This window comes from Plectropomus leopardus, chromosome 3 (genome assembly GCF_008729295.1).
Source record: "Plectropomus leopardus isolate mb chromosome 3, YSFRI_Pleo_2.0, whole genome shotgun sequence".
Classification (NCBI taxonomy): domain Eukaryota; kingdom Metazoa; phylum Chordata; class Actinopteri; order Perciformes; family Serranidae; genus Plectropomus; species Plectropomus leopardus.
The window spans coordinates 18,689,809-18,711,801 of NC_056465.1; the positions used below are offsets into that span (position 1 = coordinate 18,689,809).

General features: G+C 39.0%; 1 long non-coding RNA gene across 1 annotated transcript in view; it reads right to left on the bottom strand.

Annotated features, from left to right (window-relative positions):
- Positions 1–7,813: 7,813 nt before the first annotated feature.
- Positions 7,814–21,993, bottom strand: part of LOC121941255 — a 54,062-nt gene continuing 39,882 nt past the window's right edge. The window contains exon 4 of the long non-coding RNA XR_006105733.1: positions 7,814–7,904. This is a non-coding gene — a long non-coding RNA (uncharacterized LOC121941255). The remainder of the gene's footprint in view (positions 7,905–21,993) is intronic.

Genomic DNA, 21,993 nt, shown 5'->3' on the forward strand with positions numbered 1-21,993 from the left:
GACAACGTGATGTCACTGTGAAGTATTTCCAACTTCCAGTGTGGAGTTTTATGGCAGAAAATTGTCATCTATCTGGAAAAACAACAAAATGGCAGGTTCTGTTGTCACAGTCTTACATGAACAAAGCTTTTTAGTGGAGCTGCCACTCATAACAACAACTACACCGGAAGGACCCATTATAACACAGAAAAAGATAACAAACTGACAGACTGTAGTGACATGGACATGGTTACTTGACATGTCAGTGTTCTATAACCAAACACTCACTTTTGACCTCTGCACCAGCTTTCCAGGAGTTGTGAAAGTCATTCTGGGGAAAAAAGTCACACAATTAACCAATCCAATCCAATTATGAAAGCATAAATTGCACTGATTGTGCTTCATTCATTTTCATGGGACCAATTCAACCAAGGCCCAATTACCTGGTATGTACCATATAGATACTATAGCAGTTTGTATTCAGTTGACCCAAGGCAGTAATTACAATAAATATTAAATATATTAATAAAAAAAGTATATAAGGCTACCATGCACTCTCATCTGAAATAATAATTAGCAACTGTAATCATAATCGCAAAAAAACTAAACATATTATTATTATTATTATTATTATTATTATTAACAGCAGTTCTATTATTATCGTGTAATACATTTTTCAGTGTGTCCAAGCAGTTTTGCAGTACCTCAGCAGAAGCTGTTACTCGATTGCTGTGGGTGGGTGTTGACTCCTTGAGTTTACCTGTGGATAAAGCAAATATTTTGCTGTAACTATTGAACCATAATTTTATTTTATTTACATTTACCAGTAGTGGATTTAATACTTAAATACTAAAGTATCGAGAATAGTTTAAGCATATTAAATGTTATTAAGTATGGAAAGTAAAAGCACAAGTAATTTCTGTTAACAAAAAATAGTAACCGGTCAGAATTTTAAGAATTATAAAGTTTATTTCTTTTTATAATATACACCATCTTAAAAATGAAGCATACATTACACCAAAATTATACCATTACACCAAAATAATAATAATTATTATTAATTAAATCATCACATTCATTCAATTCCTTTGTCCCCTCCTCCCATCCTCCCTTCCTTTCCTATTTTGTAGTCAGCAACAGAAATGCTTGAGGGATACATAGAGGAGTAAAAGGTATACTTTTTATGTACTTGTTATGTATGTGTTGGAGTAAATGTGAAAGTTAACAGAAATATAAAAACTCAAGTTAAGTACAAATACTCTGAAAAATGCTTGAGTACTGTGGTGAAGTATCATTACTTGGTTACTTTACACCACTGACATTTACACATGCTAAAACACAAGTCTGGAAAAGCTTGCGTTTAACTAATTTCCATAAATCCTCAAAAACAACCATGATTATTAGGAAAGAATGATAGACAAGCCAATCCGAATGTTTTGGTTTTTTTTTTTTTTTGGTAGTTTGTAAAGTATCTGCCATCCATTGTATTTGGGTATAAGGACACTGACAATGCAAACATTTTTGTTATATATATATATATATATATATATATATATATATATGTATACATATTAATCTGATATTATTTTGTTACCATCTACATACATAGCCCTATCATCTATATTTACAGTAACAATGCAATCCAGTTTTCCACAATTCAGCTCTGCTTTACTATTCTGTAAAAGCCCTGTTCACAATATAAACACATGCAAAATTCATGTTGAGCCGCCAAACCCTGTGAGTCCTTGTATCTAAAGCTTAGACAATAACTTTCACTGAAAGCAATGTCCTCAAAGCAATAAATCACTGTGTAAACACAGCCAGCAGTCTTGCAGTGTTTCAACACTGCACTGTATTTACGGATTGGACCTTTAAGGAGTTAACAGGATTCTGTCTGAAGTGAATGTATACAGTGCGTGGTGTGTTGGTGTGCCAGGAACAGGCTTACTCCTCCATTCTTCATAAATGGAAGCCAAGTGAACCAAGATATACTGCAGGAGATGAGTGTGCGCTGAATGAAATCAGAGCATGCAGTGAAATAAAGCAAGAGTGGGCATTCTTATGGTGGAGCACTTGCTTTTAAAATACTTTCAAAACAGCACTACTGCCATTGTTTATTTTCAGACAGAGCCACTGTTTCCACTGTTTGAAATTAAATCAATTGCCAAAGCTTCTGATGCGAGGACTGGCAGTGTATGTGAGACTTTTATGGGTTTTGTTGTGGTTGCAGTATATTTGGCTCACATTTTTAGTGGTGATTAGTGAGCACCTTAAAACAAATGTCAGGCATTGTTAAGATATGATGGGCTTCGGGGGAGATTTGAAAATCTACAATCATACAAATGATCAAACATTTTCAAAGTGCATTAATCCATTATTAAATGAGAATTACAGCAATTTCAGGATGTATTTTTAAAAACAGAAATGGCGTGGTGCATTCATAAAAGTTGTAAGAAGGCAGATGAAAGAGTAAAGAAAACAAAACATGTTATAATGTGCTCAGGGCTTTAACATTGAAAAACATGCAAAACACAGTTTTATGGTGTACTGAACATTATTTTGAACAAGTAAGCATATTTTTTTTAATCAATCTGCCTCATTTTGAACTCTTTAAATGTTCATATGACATCTCAGAGTGAATGAGCGAATGTGTGACACACTGGTTGAGAGACTGGCCTGTTCTGGCTGCTCCACTTTGACCTTTTTTGTGAGCGAGTGAGACAGGCCACCTTTCATTCCCAGACACTTCGTTAAGTCAACTTCCTCTCTTCCCTCAGACCACAGTGTTATTGTAAAGTGTCACTCGGTGCTGTCAGAGACAGAAAAGATTGTTCTGTTACTGCGTGTGTGTGTGTGTGTGTCTGCGTGTGCCTCCTTTGTTTGTGTGTGTCCCACATTCAGTCCATATATCTTTCCAACTGGTTTGAAAGAAGTGGTGTGTGGAGGTGTGTATGAGTGTGTTTGTGTGGCCACAGTGGGTGCCTGTCTGAGTGTTAGCTGTGACATAACACTGCCACTCAGTGGCCTGATGCCAGAATGCAACATGGATAGAAAGCGTGAGGCTTTCTCCACTGAGACTCCATTACATACTTAGAAACAGCTGTTACAAATATGTACTGTATTTTAAATTGTATCAAGTGATCTATATGGAAAGGAAACAGCAAGAACACTGACAGGTAACTGCCACCACTTACAGTGGACTGCAAATGATTAATACATTAAAAAAAGTTCTATTAATAAATCTTCTTGCACAATAAGAGTCAAGGCTCACAATTCAAAACAATTGATTTAAAAGGGTCATAAAGCACACATTCAGTTTGTAAGAGTGGGCTTAATACTCATTAATTAAGCTAATCTTATCTCAGTTTAGTTAGCTTATTTTAGATAAGAAGATCAATAGGCAAGCACAAGTTTGTATGGTCAGCCAGCAGTCATTTAGCTTAGCTTGGCACAAAGATTGGAAACAGAGAGTAAGTGCTAGTCAGACTCTGTCCAAAAGTAATGGTCCAAGATAAAACTAAAAATATAAACTGATGGGCAAAAATACTCAGTGGAATGATGATAATATTCATAATAAACGTAGCTTTGTTCTATCGCACTTTTATAAAAAAGGTTTCCAAGTCCTTTTCAGAAAAGCAACAGATGCAAACAAGGCAGCAATAAAACAACAAAAAATGCAAACAATCCAGCAGTCCAGTTGCACTGTTACTACCTCTGTTGCCTGCTTAATGGTGACACAACTGTCCCTCCATTCCTTGATGATGCCTTTTATACAGAACTGCAAGGCGATGGTGCGATATTCCCACCTTGAACGGTAGTGTTAAATGGGCTATTCTTAATGCTTAGAGGGCTAACCAGTAAATACAACTGATATTCCCACTTGATTCTGCAAGAAAACAAATATGTTTATTTCCAACTTTTCCAGTTTTCAAATTATTTTCTATAAAATATATATACTCATGGACAGTTTCCTCCAAGAAGTTAATCCTTTTATCACTGAAATACCCTCTTTTTGCTGCTTGCATTAACAGGAAACTTTAAAGACACAGGATATCTGGTGTCGTTACAACAGTGGAATTTTGATAACACCCCAATTATCACAAAGTGCCGCGGCTATTATCAGAGCATGACACCACTGAGGAAAAATTTTAGAAGATAATGCCTTGATTTAAATTGCCACTGCCGAGCAAACTTTGCTTTGAACTTTGAGCGTGTTTTTCACCATGAAGTCACCCCAGATTTGTCCCCTGGGTGCCTTGGGTGGAGAAGGTTATAAGAGCGGACGGACCCATGGACAAATGAAGGTGATGACACAGACGGACGGAATGAGCGCAAAGACAGAGGGAGAGGGGCGAAACAATGTAGAAAAAGAGATGACAATGTCGATAAAGTGAAATTGGAGATCAAGCCAACAGATGGAGGAGCAAAGAATGTGACCTGCCAAGTTGCTTGTGGCACTCCAGGCACGAATAGATGGATACGTACAGTCGGGAGATAAAAAGGGAGAGAGAGTGGGAATGACAGATGCACAGCGGGGAAGAGCCAGAGAGGGGGGTTGGAGACAGTGAGCAGTGAGATGAGAGGGAGGAAGTGAAACTAGCACAAAGGGGAAAGAGCAGGAGATGAGTGGGCAAGCAAAAATGGGGGAGATCTGTGAAATCAAAATATTACAGTACATGGAGAAAGAGGGAGATGGTGTAAACGGGTGAGGAATGAAGAGAGTTCAGGATGGAGAAGTAAAAGAGGGAAGCAGGAGAGCAGGGGAGAGGCCACAGCTTGCCTTCCTCTGATTCAGATGTGGAACAATGGCTGCCTATCAGTCTGTCAGCACCTAAAGGCGCAGAGGGAGTGAGAAGGTAGGAGTGACACGGCGCTAGCATCAATGCGCTATTGTCTGTGCATGAGTCTCCACCGGGCCAAATCTCGGTTTCCTATTAAAAAGTTCTAGCACTATGAGTAACGGCTGGAACTCAGGGGACACTGTTCTCTTTTAAAGTCTGTATACAGACAGATTGTGCAGATGCACGTAAACTGTGCATGTGTCTCAACGTGACCGAGGCCCACACATGCATCACAGTCTAATACTTGTGGAAGTTATTACAGATGCACACATAGACACAGTTATATGGACACACACACACACACACACAAATATTGAACAATGATGTCCTCTAATGATTTCCATTACTTTCCTCCAAGCGCAGGCTCTGTTTCGATTTAAACTTTTATTGTTTCTTGACAACATGCATTAAAAAAACTGAGAGAGGAGAAGGATTGGAATAAACATTCAGGGATTCAAAACAAGTATTGTGTGCATCTGTGGTGTGTGTGCTTTTTCCTCGAGAGGAAAACAATCATCAAACTACTGATGCACTGCTACCATACGCAATGTAACTTGGTGCAAAGAAAAAAAAATCACTGCTTACCACACAGATACAAACAAAATACTAAAACTGCCTATTGTACTTAAACATGTGTGCAATACACTGTACAGTTATTCACACAGAAACCAGTGGGTTTCATTGGTAAAGCATTATGTACCCACAAAGTTGGTCCAACTTTTGACCTCTGTGAGGAAGGAAACGGCGCTGTTGTAGACTACACAATAAAATCAAAATCCCAAAGGGAACATCTAATGGTCACAGCAATTGACCCTCAAACAAAAAGGCCACAAGTCTAAGCAGCCACTCCAGCCACGAGGGATGTTGTTGAGCAGGATTACTTATTCACTTGTTTTAATTTTGTAAAAAATAAGATTGTGAGCCAAATCTACTTACTGTAAATCTACTTAACTCTGCCCTTCTAATGAACTGTACTGTCAGATGACTACTGTCTTTTAGGAAAGCGTGCCTAATTGAATCAAGTGTCAGATGTGCATGTATGTGCATAGTTTCCTCTCTCTTTAAAGACAAATAGCTTAATCAGTGCCCTCTTGTTTGCAGCTGCTGATTAAAGCTTTGACATCAGTCCTGACCCAACTTTCCCAGGAGAGTCCCGCTCAACATTTCTTCATATTAAAATCTGCCTATTAACTGTGCTCGTTAAAACAGTAAAACAAAAAGTGCAGATTTGAATAGTTAAAAATATGAAGCCTCTCTGCTTGTGTTATTGGGTCAGTAAAGGCTGGGACTAAATTTGCATAATGTTTTCACTGCATATTCAGCTGCAAAAAAAAAAAAAAAAAAAAGAGAGAGAGATATGGCCAGATTCTTAAGCTTATAGACATCTACTGTTTGCACTGTACGTTAAATGTAAACTACGAAATCTTCCCATTTTTTTTGATGTCCACGACTACAGACAAAATATGGAAGCAGATCAAAAGAAAGACCCACCCCTCTCTCTCTCTCTCTCTCTCTCTCTCTCTCTCTCTCTCCCAATCTCAGACCTATTCAAATAGTAAAACTAGAAAGTGCAAACACTTTCTCATCCCAAGTCATCACATATTGCCACTTCGCCAGTGGACTTCCACACGCACTAGATATCCTGCTGCATTTGCTGTGAAAGTGCCGGCAGGCATTCCAGAAAGCATATGGTTAGGTTTACAAAAACATTATCATGGTCTGTCTCTACCTCCGTATGGGAAGCAAATACTGGACTCAACAAACATTAAAGTCATTAAAGACACTAAAGTCCAGGGTTTGTTGGACCCATCCACCCAAATAAACCCATTCACCCATGGGGACCATTCACCTCATTATATAACATCATCACCAGCAGCATTTCAAACTGACTCCATCCAGCGGCATATGTGGTTGCAACAGGTGCCATCCAGTGGCGTTGTGAATGACACCTCACATCCACCTATCATATTGCCAGCACGGTATCATAACACCATGAAATGTTCTGTTAGCTGTTACAAACTGATGCCACCCAGCGGCGTATCATACCACAACAAAAGGTGGCTTTTGGCATTGGTGTCTGACACTGAAATGACAAACAAAGCAGCAGGATTTGACAACTTTTAAATTAAAACAGGCTAAATATAAACCGGTTTTATGTGACCGTCTGCCTTTTTTGCACCTAAAATGTCTTCATAAACATATTTTAGTACACACTTTGGCTATAATATGAGAATTTGTGAATTTGTGCCTATTTCTCTCCTCAAATGTTTTCAGAAATATAGTTCAGCTTACTGTGTACTTGTAATTCAAGATCACTTGTTTCCAGTTGGCTGCCATATTGTTTCCTGTGAAGTGCAGTGCATTCTAGTAGTTGTAATTTTTTTATCCCATGAGCACAAGGAAATACCACAGCCCTTTAACTCTGTTTTCTTTGGTCATATAGCATCAACTGCATAACTTGTTTATGAAGTTTTATGAAAAGACCATCTTTCCAGCAATAAAATGCTTTTTTATTGGTTAAATCGGTGGTATTGATTAACAACCCAAACACACTCCCACAGATATATTATGGTCTTTTGGTTCTATGGGGCCTGTATGAATCTTACTTAGTACTTATTAAAGCTCTATCCAGTTTCAAACTTTCATTTTTCCTTAGCACAGAAGACTGGTGGATGGTAGCTGTGGGAAATTTGCAATAGAAAAATTTCTGGTCTATCAAATTAACCAGAAACATTCAGGTAATTGCAGTTAGCTTACAGCATGCTGAGAATGAGGGCGCAAACCTCAACGCAGCCCCTCTCATAGCTTCATCAGCAGCTGAATGGATACACTCACCAAGTCATTTTGACAAGGTAATCACTCAGAGGACCAGGCAAAGCTTATGGCAAACCATTAGTTTATTTGACTTCAGCCCACTACATTTAAAAACATGGCTTTTCTGTGACCTGTTAATACGGTACAGTTATTAGTTTGGCTTTAGCCCAGCTCTCCGTGCACCCACTTAGTTCTTTTCTACATGTAGATCTGCTCTCGGTGTGCTGTGTTCAAAGGCAGGGTCAATGTGGTTCTGGTTAAGGAGGGCAACTGGGAGACAAAGAAGCAAAAGGAAAGAGAGCGGACTATGTAAATGTTCTCTTAAATCAACATGTTGGAGCACACTTTCCCTGATGATTTTGACATACAGAACTATAAACAGTGTAAAATAAATATCTGCAAACGATAAAGGAGTACTTTGGGGTTTATCAGTCCCGTGTGTGTGTGTGAAAGAAGAGTTGAGTGAAGAGAGCGGCTGCTGAGTATGTTTATGTGTATGTTAATGTATATATGTGTGTCGTAATGGGAATTTAAAGCTAGAAGAGTAAGGATATAGGCATATGTTTGTCTGCCAGGCAGTCATGTGTCTGCTAGGGGTGTGGTGGCGAGGGTGGAGAGGTAAGAGACGGTGGTTTCTTGGGTGTCTTTTTCGGACTTGTACGTATAAATATGAAAAGCCACATTTACAGAGCCAGCCAACCAGCTAACCAACCAGCCAACCAGTCAGACACACTGCCAGACATTCCACAACCCTTGTTTCCCCCCAATTTTCGTCTACTTTCTCTCTTACAAGTAACAGCAACATGCTTTGATTCCATATCAGCTTGTTATCTATTCCATTTTACAAGCAAATGGGAAATATTACAGGCGTTCGCTGGCTCTGCATTACTTATGCTCTTTGAAGTGCATGTTCTCTCAAAAAAACAACATCCTTTTCATTAAATCGTTTAATTTAGCAGCCGAGTCATAAAATATTTTTACTTGAACAAAATTAATTCCCATGCAGATCAACACATTTTAAATGATATTTCAAAGTCGAAAACATTTTATGATATGAAGGTTGGGCTACTTTTAGAGTAAGCATGCACTGAGAAGAAGTGATACCTTATAAGATAGTATGGGGTTACTTCATCTTGAGAATTAATTCAATAGAGCAAAATTAATCTTTATTATTATTATTTTTTCTGTCATTGCTAGAATGACAGCAAAACTTACCACTATTACTGTCAGTGATTAGGAAGCTGCTTTGACACTGTAACTATTTTTCATTGGAAGTCCACCTCCATGCAAAAAAATGTATATTGCTTATTGCGGCTTTACTTGGATGTTTGACCTTCAGGGTATCATATGATGTATATGCTGAGTTTATTTTCACATTCATCTTCTGACGATGGAAAGTTTCTCTGTGTTCACCTTGACTCTCAGTTGGAGATCCATATGTCCATATGAGCAGGAGTCTGTGCACAAGACATTTTGTCAGTTTCATCAGCAGTTAAAGTTTTGAAATAAATTTGATTCTGGGTGTTTCTGATGAGCAAGGAGTACATGTATTTTAGGATAAAAAAAACAACCTTTTTCCACAGATCATTACTCAAAATTGCAAAGTAATGTTATATTATTCATTTAGTTATTACTAGCCTATTTATCAAGTACTTTTATAGTTTAGAACATGCACTGAGAGGATCTTAAAACTAAAGCAGCTCCACGATTGTGTTTAAAGTAGCAAGTCATATACTACCTAATGTCTATAGAGAAACACAACTAATATAGTTGTGTCTTTTAAAAATAAACTCCTATTTTTAAATGTATAGTTTACGCTTGTTAAATGCCTTTTTGTTTTCTAAAAAAACCTTTGACAAGATGGGAGCAGGGCTATGTTGGTGTGTAAAATCTGAAGTTTCTGGCTTTGTTGCCCCACAGTGGTGTTATCAAAAAAGACACAGTTGCAGACAGCGATTCATGCTGACCCCTCTCCCTTCATATAAGATATGACTCAGGGACAATGACAGTTAAGAGCTGAAAGCAACACATGTACTGATCAATTTGAAAAAAACAACAACAAAAAAAAAAAACAAAACATAAAAATTCAACATTTGGTTTAAAGTGTCAAAAATATGACATCACATTTAAGGTAATTATTATGGATTTACCATGTGATAGTTATTGTCTTATTTTGTAAATGGATTTTCATGAAGTAAATATATTTTGTGAGGGGAGTCTAAATATGTGTTGAAGTAACAGAAAAAAATAGACCAGAGCATAAGAACACCACAGAAGTAAAACAATTTGCATATATGTTTTCACAGGTCACTGATGTAAAATCAGCTTGCAGCCCACATTTCCATATTTTGAGTTATAGCAGACCACGCACGTCAGTCAACCGTTCTGCTCTGCCATGTGGACTTTCCATCCCCACATACTCCACTATCTGAATGACATACTGTGGAGCAGGAAGGGTAAGATGTGCACTCAAGAGCAGCGATGGTTTTCACGGTCACAGACCACTGCACGGGACCCTATAAATGTCATTCTGCCTGGTGGGAGGAGGGGATGAAGATGGGGAGCTAAAGCAGGATCACACCAGCGATAATATGTTCTACAGCCGCTGCACTGTAACCACCTGCAGGTTTAAATCAAATTCCACCATCCTTTACTCTAACAGTGGTGTCAGAGACAGAGATTGAACTGCGAATGTCTGGCGCTCAAACCCAACATGCCCTCACACTCACAGGAGCATTCCTGTAATTTGGGGATATATGGATGTCATGGGGAGAGGAGAAATTGTGGTGGGGTTACTTCCCAGGCAAGGATTCTTAGGAGGAGTACAGTTCCAAACCACATGGGTGTCGCACAACCATCTTGTGGACAGCCTGATCCTGGTTAGTGTTGGACGTAATTACAGCTAGCAGCAATCACACAGAGCAGGGAACCTCGGTAAGATAACCCGGCATAGTTCTGGTATTGGAGGAATTGGGGTTTTCCTCTTGGAAATTTTGAGGTTAGATTGTGTTTCTGTTTGTGGAGATGCCTTGTTAGTAAGAAACACAGAAGGTACAGAGAAATCAAAACTCATATTTTTACGTGATTTATGGCCACTTTGAATCTGTTTGACACGGTCAAGCAATCAGAGGTTTGCATGCACCACAATAGTGGAAGAAGTTGAGAATATCCAGAGTTTTTTAAGCTGCTTTATCAAAGGAAATATTACCTGTGTCTGGACTTTTGAATGTGCCTACTTTCCTGAATTGACTGATTCATCTGGAATTGCAACAAGGAATTGCAACATGGAATTGCAACATGAATCAGTGGTTTCTCAGTTTTCAATAAAAAAAAAAAAAAAAAAAAAAGACTCAGACTTTGCCAATTAGAACCATTGGTGAGATTAATGCTGTTGTCAAGCATTGTCAAGAGGTATGCTGAAACTAGTAAGAATAATAACAACAATAACAAGCAGTACAGACAAGATAAACACTGCAATCAAGGCTGTTTTAAATGGACGTCTTCTCTCATCATCCATTATTGTCGTTTGTTTTACTCCACTCTGCTCCACTCTTTAAACCTTGGCAAAACAGGCAGGTTCAAAGTGGTCAAATGTTTGTGGTGTCAGTGTCAGACAACAATACAAAGCGGTACCTTGTGTGCTGGTTTGATACGCGGCGGGCAGTGACTATTTGTTATACCACCGCCAAATTATCATAATATAAAGAGATGGAAAGGCTCTATAGGGCGGGTGGGAGCGGAGGTGGTAAATGGTAAATAGTAAATGGACCTGCACTTGTGTAGAACTTTGGTTGTTCAACCTTGTAAAGTGCTTTCATACTATGAGTCACATTCACCCATCCACACACACATTTATAAAGTGCCACCTGCTACTAAATTTTTGAGGCACATACACACCAATCTAACAGCCAACGGGAGCCGATTGGGATTCAGTATCTTGCACAATGATACTTCGACATGCCAAATTTCTGATGAGTGGACAACTGGCTCTACCTCCTGAGGCACTCCAGTGTGAAAGTCCAACAAACCCTGAACTTTCACCTGGGAGTCCATTGTTTGCTTGCTATGAGAATGTTAATGCGTTATTCTAAACCAAACCATGTATAAAGAAAGTACTGTTTTTTGTATGTGTATTTTAAAAAAGACTGTATGAATGTAATAAGCAGAAATTGTGCATTTCCTGTGAAAATGGAAGTGTAATTTCATAAGACACAAGAGTAAATCCAGAACATCAACATATACAGGAGGAAACCTAACATATCATAGTTAGATGTGAAGGCCCAATGACAAAACAGGTGCATTTGGTATGTTGGCATGGCTACGCACCAGTGTGGACTTAAAATGATGTTAGATTTAAGCATATATGAGGGTCTCCAGAGGCTGGTTAGGTAAAAAAAAGTAGCATCTTCCACGCAATTTGGTTAGAGTGGACGTAATGTCAGATTGTAGATGAAAACGGACTGTAACAACTTGACAATTCTTTGATATCAAGCGAAATGAAATATGCTTTGAGATCAAAAGGGCTATTAGACTTGATGATGAATTTTAGAGGGCTTCTATGTGCTGTGTGACATTATGCAGTGATATTAGTGTTGGAAATTGGCTGGTAGTGCTAGTGAAAAGAAAGATTTCTGCCTGGCTAGTCGCCCAGTTTTCCGAGAAAGCCTCACTCATCTGTGCGTACACAAGCATCTGCTGTTATCAGTGAGTGTGCCTTTATGTTTATTTATCTACATCTCAGCCTGCCGCTCAGCATTAAACCACAGCGATAATAATCAGAGGTGCTAATGGTTACTGATAGTACACAGTTCTCTTAGTACCCAGCTCCGACACACACAAAAACAAACACATCAAGAAACACACTCTCTCACACACACACACACACACACACACACACACACACACACACACACACTCGCACACACACACACATGCAGAAGCGCACACACACTAAATCTCGCAGGGCTAATCCAAACAGCAGGGCTTTTCACTCAGCTTCCTCAGGTGATGCTGGTGTCAGTGGTCCGGTGCCCTGAGGGCACCAGCCTATCATTCTGCCTGCAGGGCCTGACCAGACCTCCAAGCCCTGAGGGCAGATGCTCCGCTCCTGCATACCCAGCCATCAGCCTCTCTCTCTGCTGCATTATTGATGAGCTCCTCTGCCCTGTGGAGCTCATGAACAGCCTCTTCACTGCGTATGGATTCCACTGTAACAAAGTCTGCAGCTACAAGAAGTTGGAATGGAGTTTGTGAATCATAGCAGTGGATGTCTGTACGTGTGGAGAGTATGGATGAACGGACAAACAAACCAGTCTGAATAAGAATGCATGAGTGCTTTTTGGCTCATGTGCTCTGCCCTCAGTAGGCGTATTTAGTGAAACAGTGTGTAGTGTGAAATCAAACTGTGGGTCAGGGATGGAAAATGCTGACATGCAACCTGCCTCCTTTTCTAATGCCACTTGCGAGGACTCAAAGACATAAAGAAAACTTCAAGCTTGATATGAGCACCACATCCAGAGGGACGAGGGAATGCTTCTGAGGAGATTTCAAAGGAAACGGAACTTTGTACTGAAGTCTGCATCCTGTGCTGGATGGAAAATGCAAGAAAAGTGTAATCTGGGGTGTGCAGGTACTTAGAGTCAGTCTGAGAAAGTGAACTTGTGAATGCACTGTGCTGTGTGGAAGGATGACGAGTAATGGTCTTGTCTGAGAGAGAGTTAGCTTCCAGCCCAAAAAACTGCAACCCTGGGAGCCATTTAACTGGCAGGGATACCATAAACCCTCCTTTTTAAAAGCCATAAATCAACGAGAGTAGACTGTACTTTTCAAATAAATACCGGACTCAGGAAAAGGGGGAGCAGGTCAGGAGGATAAGGGGTTGAATTTTGGGCAGTTACGTGCTGGCAGAGGATTGTGGCTGTGATGACATCATGGTATGGCATTTAAAAATCACCTACACAGTGATAATTGTTTATTACCCCAATTAGGTGAGCTTCTGAAACACTTAATTCCCAAGCTAAAAACTAACAACTGCATGTACATACTCCTGTCTACAGCATAAAATCAAAAAATTGTCATGTTTATCGTCGTGCTCATGCAATGTTGTGTATGTGGTTCGATTTGTTTTTTTTAATGTTTTTGCTGCCAGCTTTTCTTTGTTTTTCTTTTTTTTTACATTAGTGCATCTGTGTTGCTAAAGGCTGCATAGTTCTTGGATTTTGGATTAAAAAGTACTCCACTCCATCACCAGGAGAGGGCACATTTGTGGTGTCATGCCATTGTTCCGACAGCCAAAAATTCAGAAGCCCCATTAGTCCAAAAAGTGTCCCACTGGACCTAAAGCTCATTTCTCAGGCAGCCTGTTATCCCATAAACAAGTGGCCATTGCTAAAACTTTAACAGCGGCATTTGAGCCACTGAGCCGGGGCGTTTTTCACCAACCCGTTCCTGCTTTTCCAACAACTTTTGTGCCACCAAACAAGGGTGTTTTTTCAACATAACAAAGGTGTTTTTGTGCCTAAACTCCACCACACATCCACAGCACTGTCGACAAATGTATTGTATCCACGGTTTGCTAAAACGTGCAATGGAAACATATTTACTGGCAACTAGGTTGTCTAACTGCATTGAATGTGTTTTTTCAGAGAGAGGACAACAGAGCAATGGGTGTTTGTTTTTGGGATAACGAGGTCATGGAGAATTGGGCTTTTGGTCCAATGGGACATTAAAATGGCTTCAGAATTTTGAGTGGTCATAATTATGGGGAGTTTCAGGATTGATACCTATTAAGTTTTAATTCACTAATATTAAATATGCGCATCGACAATACATCAGTCTTGTCACTACAAAAAACAACGCAATTGATGATGTCATTTGTAATTACATTCTCGCACATGGAGACATCTGTTTTTGTATGCACTCTTTTCCTCTCTGCTGCTTTTTATATGCATGTGTGCAGTAATTACCTTGTTAGAATTCACACAAAAATTAATTAATTATCAGGAAATAGTGAAAAGATATATTTGGCAAGTCACACATGAGCAATGAACACTATGATGCAGTAAACTCATCATAATAGTAAATTTGTTACCTTTAAGAATGAAAATTAAAATGAATATTATTAATACCACCTCTCTCACCCTGCATGAAATTACTTCAAATCAGAGCCGAATTTTGAATTATGGCCAGCCCTACTTCTTGCTCAGAATCCTACAGTAGCTCCACAGGCACCCAAAGCAACCATTTCAAACTCAATAAAGTATGAAAAGAGTGATAAAAGAAGAAACGAACCTCTAACTACTTCATCTAATTTGCCCTATTAATTTAATAACATTTTGCCATCATAACCATTTATTTAAAGGCATTTGGTCTCTTCATCCATCTTGATTTCTGAGCTTGTTATCTTTATACTCTGTGTAAGCTCCTAACTGCCTGGATGAGGGAATGCATAAACTATCCTCACTCTGGAGCCCACAACACCCAGAGACTCTCACAACAAACCACATTACAGACGGGTCTCCCTTTTGAAATGAGTGATAGCTTATCGGCGGGGAAACTAAGATCAAAGATCAGAGGTAAATGGGCAGCAAGCAGGGGGTACGACTCCATGCAAATTGAAGACATTTGCAAAAACACCAGCGCAGGGTCTAAATTGATACAGAGAGAGGAAAGAGAAGAAGGAAGGAGGAAATTTGAACCCATTCAGATCCCCATTCCAATGGACATACATTTTCTAGGATGTCTAATTCCATGATTACTATCATCTGACTCTACTCAAATGCAAGTGAATTACAGGGTTAAACATCAACGACTGTAGCAGAGCATGGCCGACTGGGGGAAAGCAGAAAGTGCGTGGCACTTAACAGTCTATAAATCATATTATTAAAATACATTATTTATGTTTAAACAGTCTTTAAAGTAAATGTGAGATATTATAGTATTTATTCATGTCGAAAAATCATATGAAAGATTTACAGCTTTTACAAAGGATTTAAAAAATATATATATTATCCATCCATTTGAACGGACGGCGGATCTGAATGTCAATGAAAAATGAAGAAATACAGTTTAAACAGAGAATCACTGCTTTGTTTTGATTTCTAAGAATATATTCATCTTATAATGCATCTTATTCATTAGCCTGTGTTCACAGAATATTCATCTCTGGAGGTTTTCCAATACTATTTTCAGGATATATTTCAGAAAATATATATATATATATATACACGTGTGTGTGTGTGTGTGTGTGTGTGCGTGTGTGTGTGTAATGTAATGTTTGAAAATGTTAATGTTATTAAGATCTTCATTTAGGCCATTTCTACATTAAGATTTTTAGTCCACTAGATTGGACAGAATAAAAACATATAAAAAGGTATCCAAATTTGAAAGAAAAAGTGCTAATGAATTATGAGTGCATTTAGAGTAGAAATCCATCTTAGCAACATTTTTTATTTTATTGTGCTTGGAACATAGTTGGGTTCTGAACGGGTTAATGTATTCCTCCTCTATTTTTCTCCGTACAGTCTGAGATAGATATCAAATGATGACTGCAACCGAGCTTGTGCTCTGCAATACTTGAACATCTATAACCTGATTTGTAGGGAGGGGAGAGGATTTCTTCTGAGCAGCAGGCACAAGTTTGCATACTGCAGTTAGCTTCAGCCAAACTCAGCTAATGCTGCCTGTCTGGCCGGTGCTGTTTGTGGGCAGGGAGCCTGGAGACTGGAGCTGTCAGGGCCTTGCCTGAGACGCCAGGCTCTCTCCCCTTCTCCCGCCCACCCGCAATTTCTTTGGCTGCCTCCCCTCCACCACCACCAACCCCTGCTGCTGCCTCAGCCTCCCCAGTCGGCAGGCCAGCACGGCTCCTCCAACCGCTGTTTTGACAAGTGCTTTAGACATAATGTCACAGGGAACCCCTCGGCCTGCCAAAAATGCTAACTAACCATAACACTAATTAGTCAGCGGGAGAATGGGGTTGGAAATGGTAGCTTGAACAGTGAGCGGGTCTGGTGGCGGCCATTGTGGGGAGACTTGGACCCCATCCTGATTGACTGAGGGAAAAGAAAGTGAAGGGAGGGGAGGTAGATGGAGGGGCAGAGTGGAATTTCAGGGACTTGATTTCCCTGATGCGTGGACGTCAGGGTGAACAGCAGGGCTCTCAGGGGTGGGTTGAGTTTCACATGGTCTGTCCCTGGTGTTTTCCCCTCCCACTTATCCCTGATACCATCAGTGTCAGCGGGGTTACATCTCCCATAACCGTTTAATGGTTTCATCGCCCGTGTCCCCAAGACATTTTATAAGACAAATAAAGTACTTTCTCTTGTTACTCAGAAGTTTCTTTTTCCCTTTGGGTGTTGACGCAGTAGGACCTTTTGGCCAACATGTTAGCGCTGCCAAAGAAGATGGATACAGTATTAATGTTAGTGAATCGTAAGCATATTGTTGATAAATGACCATTTATTCATGCCAGTTGGATGGCTTTTAGTACTGCATATGGTAAAAGTATTATTGAAATTTATAAAGAGAGAAATTAGGTGATAGAGAATCAAGCAAATAGTTGTACTTATTGTTTTCCTGGATGCAACTACTGCTGAATTTGTCCAACTCTTATAAAAGTTCAAGAAGAAGTGCAACTGTATTGTACTTATCTAAAACACATGGAGAGGAGTCAAGGAGAGTGCCCCGCAGCTGCTCTCAGACCAACAAACACATGCTGTCAGCAGAGTAATGTCAGTCTGATTGGCTCCTCTCGCCCACATGAGGAGGACAGTGGAGCGACTGACCCCATCTCTGAGCAGTTAAATGATGTCTCCAAGCTTTCAAAAAGCCATGTGGCTTACCAAGAGAAAATTCCCCTCCAAAGTCATCTTCATGGGCATGCTGAGCTAATTGCTTAGATTGGCTTGGTGCAGTCAGGGAGGGAACAGAGACAGGACACAAAGCAGTCAATGAACTTATGTTTGTTTCATAATGCGCCAGCAATAAACCAGAATTTGAAATACATTTTGCATAAAAATGTCTTGTGAAAATACACACAGATCCATGAATTCCAACAGCATGTTTACAAAAAAGGACATCCAACCATACAAAAACCTCAGATGAAGTCCTACAAGCAAGAACACACATGTGCGGTCTCTTGCAACACTTTATTCATCAGAACCTTATAGAGAAAACGCGATCAAGGCAGGGATATGATTTGTTTAATGTTTAAAGCTCTGGGAGGTTTGTGCTTGTGGTTTTGGTTAAGTAACACACAACCACTACCGGAGTTTATTGTTAATGGCACAAGCTCTGCTTCCAAAATGAGCCACAGCGCCATCCTGTTAACTCATCCAATGGGCTCATCAGTGTCTCTTCCTGACTGTGAATTTGTATATCAGAACCTTAACATAAACTATCAGAATCAAAGGCGCCCAAGTCGCTTTTGGGTGGAAAATAAAAAGGACACTGGAAGTTATGAGCAGTGTCAAACTGATTCACAATAAAGTGAGATCATTTATAAAACATGAATATGCATACATCTAGAGTTACAGGAACTCATAAGTGTACACTGTTACACATCTAAAGCTCGTTATGTTTTATGTGCGCACACACACACACACACACACACACACACACACACATCTAAAGTCTAGTCAAGTCTAAACCCTAAAACTAGCCATCGAAGAGGTAAGGACTGGCCAACATAATTTTCCAAAAATGTCCTTACTGTGTTGGGTAATGTTGTAAGTGTTTTGGTCCCATTGTGTAGCAAGAACAAGTGCAGAAACACAACATTCATTCTGTTACCTTGAACACTATGCTAGAGGCAATCTAGTTTCTTTATTTAAACAATGAGGATTCACATACTGTAAGAAATGCATTAACAATCAGGTGACCAAATTGTTGTTCACTGATGTAGAACATTAAATTAAAAAAGATACTTTTTGTCTCAGCACAGCCATTACCTCAAATCCCCAGGACAGATTCAATAGGATTTGATTCAATAACAGTGTCCTTCATTGTAGAAAAGTAAAGATATGGTGATTCAGAAAAGATGAGCTTTGACAGAAATAACATTTTGAGAAGACGGAAACACTTTTGATTATTAGCATTGGAAGACAGAGTTATAAAATGTCTGGCAAAGCTGAGTGAAACACTATCAACCACCTATCAATATGCACTCACACAGAACCTTAAAAATGCATGCATTAATGCAAATTTATATTATGAAAGAAGTGATTGTGATGTCCTTGGAATGTGGACGAAAGCTCTGGACAGTATCTTGAATTATTGGTATGACTAGTCAGTATTCAGTATTATCAATTGTTTCATCTGAGTGGTAAATATATAATAATTATAATAATGTAATAATAATATAATCATTGTAGTTTGATTCAGTGTCACTTTATTATTGTCAGTGTCATCATATATTATTGAACTTAATAATCTGACCTTCATTTATATTGGGTCTGAAGCGGTGCCACTGTTTCCAGTAAATATGGCCTCCTAACGCTCACTTTCCTTTGCCCACATTTGACCAAATGTTAGACTTTCACATGGGAGAATGCTGTTCATTTCCTGTTTCCAACCAACAGTCATCGTTGTATTTTAAATGTTTATTATCGTAACCATGACGATGATGGTCCCCTTACCTTAACAAATTACTTATTTTAACCAAAATCATGATTTTTCCCTAAATCTAACCAAGTCCTTTTTGTGCCTACAAAGCTGCACAGTGGACCTCCACGGGTGGCAGTACCAGAAATCCTACTAGGCTCCATGAATGGCACCGCTTCACATCTATATCATTGGAAGTAGTGAGTCTTCCTAGTTATCCATATTTGTTGTGGCCACACCCTCACTTACTGATTTTATTGTCCATGGGACAGGTCACACAGCTTGTGGTAGCCCTGCAATAAAATGGTTAGCTTCCCCTCTATGTAGATTAATATTTATGGAAGAAAGGAAAGAGATATAATGGTTGTGAGTGGTTGTTCCTCTACACAACATGTAACCTGCGCTGCTCCCTTTCCACACATCTTTAGAGGAAAATAAATTTAAGGGTACAAAAAAAGCCAAACAACCCCCCCCCAAAAATACGGCATCTGAACAGCCCCTTACATCTTCTATTAATATTATGAGAAAATGTTGTTCATCTTGCTAGTTGCCAAACTGATTCTGAACAAATCAGTAAAATGATAACTGTCAATTAGGTCATTTGTTTTCTGACAAAATATCTAATACTGCAAGACAGTATTCACTCACTGTGACTTCACACGTGTCCTAGAAATTAAGTTTGTGCATGACTAAATTGTATTTATAGTTACATTGTGGTGACAACGTAATCACTGCCACGATTATTTTAAGAAACACAAAAATACAAAACTCAGCACTCAACTTTTCACTGCTCCTCTTGGTGTACTTGCCACCTCACAGCGACTCCAGTGAAGTAAATGATATTTGATGCTTCTTTCCAAAAAAGTGAATCCAGGTGACAATTACATTTTTTTATGGAATTTCTTGGAGAGATAGTGGTGTGGGACAAAATAGGAATCACTCCTGGCTTTCCTCCCAGGCTTTTGTCATGAACAAAAACATTCAGTCTCTCAGTGGGTTCCTTCACCATAAAAGTCACAAGAGTGGTACAAGATGTCAAGATAGCACAACTACTGCAGAGTCTCTGACATACCGCCTTCCCAATTTTAAGCTTCCATGGGTCAGCCTAGCAATTGTTTTGAGGTCATGTCTTCAGCCACACTTTTCCAGGACATGACTGTGGGCATCACTTCCTCTCAGCTGAGAAACAACCCACTGTTGTTTTCTCTGTAATTTGAACCACATGAGAATGAAATTGAAGGATCAAACCTTTGGCTAAGGGTCATCCCCACAGTGCCTTATTAGCAGAGAAGGGTCAGTATAGAGCAACAAAGAAAATCTTTTGTGTCAGCAAAGAAACTCCAAAAGAGCCACTGAGAATGAAGCAATGTTACATCATTGGACAGGCTTAAAGCATTAGACTGGATCCTTTCTCAAGGAGTGCAAGCTGCTCCTGAATCTGTCATCTTGTCTGATAGTTCACCAGTAAGCCATTCCAAGCAAATCACAAACTGGCTGTAAATGTGTCTGTGAATTCCAACGTACACCTCATGGACTCATATGTATGTCATTCATTTTCATTTCATAGTACTTTGGTGATTCACATTTATAAAAGAAATTGTTTGAACATATTTTTAAAGTATGTTTAAATCTAAATCAGTAACAAAAAAACAACAAAACAAAGCTGTACATCCTCTGCATGATTTACCAAAACTAAAACTTGCCTGAACGTCACATTTTAAACTTTTCTTCCATGCTGATGCAACTCAGTGACAGATGTCAGGACATTCATGGGCACATTGCAAAGAGAAACTGCTAATATTAAATTCAGCATACTTTTATCATGCAAAGTTGCCAAGATGTAACCAATATAGGCCAACAAATAGGGCTCTACTAGTAGGCCGCATGGCCAGTGGTGGCTCAGAGAAACTTGTGAAACCACTTGTGAAAACTAAAATTCTTGGGGTGGCACACCAAAACCAAAAGTCATAATTGGATTTTAGGAACTTGCTTACAGTGCATTCCCACTAAATACAACCATTTTGCCTCAGTCTGCGTCCTCCCTGCATCGCCAGTTGCTTCTGTTCATCCTACAATCCCCCAAACCCCTTCTCTAATAGCTGCACACAAAGGTGTAACAAATAGCAACAGTACAAAAACTTTTTGTCTTATTTTACTATTTAAACTGGAAATGGCAGATTCACATTAATTATAATATTACAACTATAACATTTGCTGAAAACATGTTTTTTTCATGAATAAATGATCAACAATGATACAATTAGCAATAGTTTCACTTTAGCATTTCTTGAATATACACAGAGCTGTTCAGAAAGTCACTACAGCTGTTGCATGAGTGGTTGTGCTAATATTGGCCCTGTTTGAATTTTTAAAATTGAAAAACACTTATGTTTTTGAAGTATAGGCTGGTTGAAAACTCTGTCAAGATGAAGAGTTAAGGAATCATATACTGATATACTTTGGTTTCATATTTTACAGTTAATCTTACTCATTACCTGGTGTACTCATACTAATACCAGTACAGTTAACATTAACATTCTGTATTCCACAGTAATCCAGTTTAAATGCATTTTGTATCTGTACATGTTAGGCGATTCACCATTCTTCAAATAGGCTGTGTTGTCCTTTACATTANGTACTCATACTAATACCAGTACAGTTAACATTAACATTCTGTATTCCACAGTAATCCAGTTTAAATGCATTTTGTATCTGTACATGTTAGGCGATTCACCATTCTTCAAATAGGCTGTGTTGTCCT